The sequence below is a fragment of the Salvelinus sp. IW2-2015 genome, linkage group LG7 (genome assembly GCF_002910315.2).
Source record: "Salvelinus sp. IW2-2015 linkage group LG7, ASM291031v2, whole genome shotgun sequence".
Taxonomy (NCBI): Eukaryota; Metazoa; Chordata; class Actinopteri; order Salmoniformes; family Salmonidae; genus Salvelinus; species Salvelinus sp. IW2-2015.
In genome coordinates, this window is record NC_036847.1 from 30,012,358 (window position 1) to 30,016,988 (window position 4,631).

The following is a 4,631-nucleotide window of genomic DNA, read 5'->3' on the forward strand; positions in this document are numbered from 1 at the left end:
TGAGTGGCAAGATTTGTGGGAAAATACAAAACTCAAATGACACTACAGACAGTCATGATACAACAAACATCATTGACACTACAGACATCATGACACTACAGACATCATGATTACTACAGACATCATGATACAACAAACATCAGGACACTACAGGACATCATGATTACTACAAACATCATGACACTACAGACATCATGACACTACAGACAATCATGATACAACAAACATCAGGACACTACAGACATCATGACACTACAACAAACATCATGACACTACAGACATCATGACAACACTAGATCAGACACTCACATGACATCATGATACTACAAACATCATGACACTACACGACATCATGACGACACTACAGAACATCATGACACTACAGACATCATGATACAACAACACAATGACACTACAGACCATCGATGTACTAAACAAACTCATCACTGACGACACTATCACTGACACATACACAACCAAACATATGACACTACAGACACTCATCGACGTACACAAAAACATCATGACCTCAGACTCATGACAACAAAACATCACTGACACTAGCAGACATCATGACATACAACAAAATCATGACACTAAGACATCTGACCACAACCAAACATGTCAACTGCAACCACTACTAAATCATGACACACACAAACACTCGATGCACTCACAAGGACTCATCATGATCAACGCACTACACACATCATCAGACACTACAGGACATTGGAGACCAACATAACCAAAACACATCTATGACACTTATACAAGACAACATCACTAAACAACCAACAACATCAATCATAGACACTCCAAGATCAACCAATGAGCACAACCATCTGAGCACAACCTAATAAACAGACCTCAATAACACAAACTAGCACACCTAACTACACCATACGCGAACCATCACAACACCCAACGGACCCGTACAACACCATAGCATGATACGTTGGCAAGATAAACAGGGACAGAATGTCCTAAACCTGTCGACACGCACTTCGCGAGGGAGAAATTCCCAACTCTCTTAAACAAACCCGTGAATACAAAGTTAACTCCCAAGTCCCCAGAAACCGTGCTACTCAAAAACCGATATACGACAACCATGCACTCTCACGAGGAGGCTTTGCGTCTGTTACGGCAAGGATCGCAGTAAAAGCTTAAGGTTAAATTGCAGTATGCATTAACCAGTCTTAGTTTATGAAAAAGAGCACATCCTCTAATCAATGACTCGTCATCTCGCATCCATGATGTAAATATCAACCATCATTAAAATCAATCACACAGAGGCTACATATTTTGGTATAACCTGCCATATTAGCCTAAGAAAATCCAGCCCGTTCAGTCATCGGCAATTATATAACCGACGGGATCGATGTGGTGTCATCTTCTCTTAGGCGGTTCAGTTTGCACGGCAGGAAGTCAAGGGTATATGCAAACCAGTGTATATGGGGCCACACTGGCTTCTTGCGAACTAATCTTGCCAGATTTCGACGATGAGAATGGATGACAACACACATTGCAGGTTTTGCAAGTTGAGACAGAAAATATCTCTAGAATCCTGAGATGCCACCCGTAGAGTAAGAATAACGAAAACGGGGCGTAATAATTAAACTTGTCTGTTATTGCGAGGTGATTAGTTTCCGGATTAGTGTCAAAGGGTATATGGTTTAGAGAGAAATATGCGAGCGTCGTGTATCACTCTCCTGAGTGATATAACTTGCGGGCTGAAACTTGGAAAGGTGGTTCCCTATTCTTTCGATGGTCTTGACCGTTTCATGTCTTCGCACTTAGACGAAATGTCCTTTGATCTACTATGCAAAATAAGGGTAGGCCCCGGGGGTCTGGGTGTGTCATCGGATCAGGAAGCAGAACTGACAGCCGAGACCATATGCAGAGCAAGCTCTGCTTTGACTTGCACTAACACCCAAAACTTCTTTTAGAACTGAATATGAAGACCCATGAAGCTGGGGTGTGTGACTGTGTCTTAAGTCATATTATCTTCATGATTAATTTGACGCACTAAGATCGTGAATATATCTATTTTATTGTGGATGTCTAGATAGTAAGTAATAAGTGATATTATCGTTCAATTATCTACCTCAGAGTATGTTGCATATTGTTCTATTATATAGTACAAAAGAGATGTGTCGACTGTTTGTGTTTTAAATGCACCTGTATTAAATAATCATGCGTAATATCCTTACCTGGAATAGTGATATACTATATAGTATTTATAATATATTATATATACTTGTACCCTATAATATAAATACATAATTATTTACAAGTGGCCCCACATCAGCCAGAGAACAAGTATTTGAACACTGCGATTTGCAGGTTTTTCCTGACTGGTAACAAGAGCATGTAGAAGGAGGATCGGTAGTAGACCGATTTCTATGGCAAAGCGTATCACTATCGAACACTTGAGAGACAGGCTTAATCTAAGACACAAAAACTCCCAAAGAACAATCACCATTGCTATGATTTAAACGTAATTAATTTGCATTTTCTTTATTGCATCGACATAAGTAGTATATGATACACCTACTGAACCACGACAGATTCCGGTCGTACTCACAGACCTGTAGTGTTCTTTAAAGAAGCGCCTCCTGTTCTCGGGCTTCTTAATTACCTCGTTATTAACTGCAAACTCGTGTTTTGAACTCCGTTTTACCATGTATTAAATACTACATTCCTGTGCCACAAAAGCTCAATCAAACAAGACTCCAAACCTCTCTCCACAATGCCAAGACTGGTAAATGATTATCTGATGGATTTAAACATCCAGGGATTTAAAAATTGTAGAGGCTCTTGCACAAAAGCTAGGGATTGGAGACTACGTACAGGACAATAGGCAAGCAGCTGGTGAGAAGGCAACAGACTTTGTTGGCGCCCAATTTATTAGGAAAATTGGTAAGCACAGTCCTCCCAAGTGAATTGTGGTACGGCCCTCAAATTCCTACCCCGTCCTGGATTACTTTAAGCAGCTACCAATAGCAAAATCGATCTCATGGCCTTTCGGGTTGTTGGTGGCTTAAAATCAATGTATCATGGAAGTTGAAATATGATGAGGAGATCAGCCCAGAACTGACACTAGGGTGCATAGTGACTACTGGTCAATGACCTTGAGTGAAGAGTAGCGAGCGACCACATGATTTCAAAGGAAAAACTCATAGTTAACACATCATACTGCCGTAATTGGGATATTAATAATCACTGCATGACGCACTGACAAGGATCACCCACAACTGTCTCAAAAGCTCAGCGCTATGTCCAAGTTCCCCAGGTCTGGAAGTTTGAGGCCAACCCAGTATGAACCTTTCTGGGAATAATGAACCCCGGGGAATAGGCGTAGAAGTCCATCCGTGTCTGAGATGTTAGACAAAAATTAGAGGCGTTTGGTTCTAAACTTCCATCTCGCCCGTGATTTGGAGACGTGTAGAAAGGATGACTACGAAAACGCCCAAGAAACTACGCATACCCAACGTGAGCATGGAGCTCCTGGGTTGGAAACAATCATTTTCTTTCTGGTGATGCTATTAATCCCAAAACTCGGAAGGATTATCAAGGACAACTCGCGACGTCGTACTTGAGCAGAAGAGGTGGATGGAGGACTCGATATGGCGCAGAGAACCTCATGCAACAATCTCTGATCTCTTACTATCTCAAAGTTAAAGGAGCATATATGATTTATTGGCATTTGTGTTCAGTTGTGCGGAATGCATGAGTGTCTAATTTTCGATCAACCAGCCATTCACCAACCGCAACCAGCAGGCCGTTTCCGGATGCCACACCGGAGTCGCTCACAGTAAGAGAGTCATAACTCAATGTGTCTGATGTCCTCCTATAACCAGTCTCCCACCCTGAATAGTCCAATAGAAACAAATCTCTCTGGGGAGGGAGCTAATTAGAAGATCCGCTTAAATTGCCTCACTATCAGCCCGACCTACCCTGAAGGATCTGGAGAGGTCTCGTGTGGATGGAAAGGAGTTAAGGGCACAACCAGACCTTCCCCTGCACTGCCCGATAGTTGTGACAACACTGCAGGGTACAAGAACTACAGGGAAAACAGCTTATGACCTCCTCCGTAATCCCCTATGATAAAAATTACAGACCTCTACATGCTTTGTAAGTAGGAAAACCTGCAAAATCGGCAGTGTATCAAATACTTGATCTCCCCACTGTATATATATTTTTTTATCGGCCGATTAATCGGTATCGGATTTTTTTGTCCTCCAATAATCGGTATCGGCGTTGAAAAATCATAATCGGTAGATCTCTACTACAGACACCACGACACTACAGGCACCACGAACACAACAGACACCACGAACTACAGACACAACCGACATCACAACACCACAGACACCATAAACAACAGACACCATGACACTACAGACATCATAGCACCATGACACTACAGACACCATGACACTAAAGACACCATGACACTATAGACATCATCACACTACAGACACAACATACACCATGACATTACAGACAGCATGAACTACAGACACCGTGACAATACAGACACCATGCCATGATAGACACCATGAATTACAGACACCATGACACTACAGACATCATGATACAACAAACATCATGACACTACAGGCACCACG

At 42.0% G+C, this 4,631-nt stretch overlaps 1 protein-coding gene across 1 annotated transcript in view; it reads right to left on the reverse strand.

The window, feature by feature from the left end:
• Window positions 1-4,631, reverse strand: part of LOC111966810 (activin receptor type-1-like) — a 32,313-nt gene that overhangs the window by 4,399 nt on the left and 23,283 nt on the right. The gene's annotated exons all lie outside the window — the stretch shown is intronic.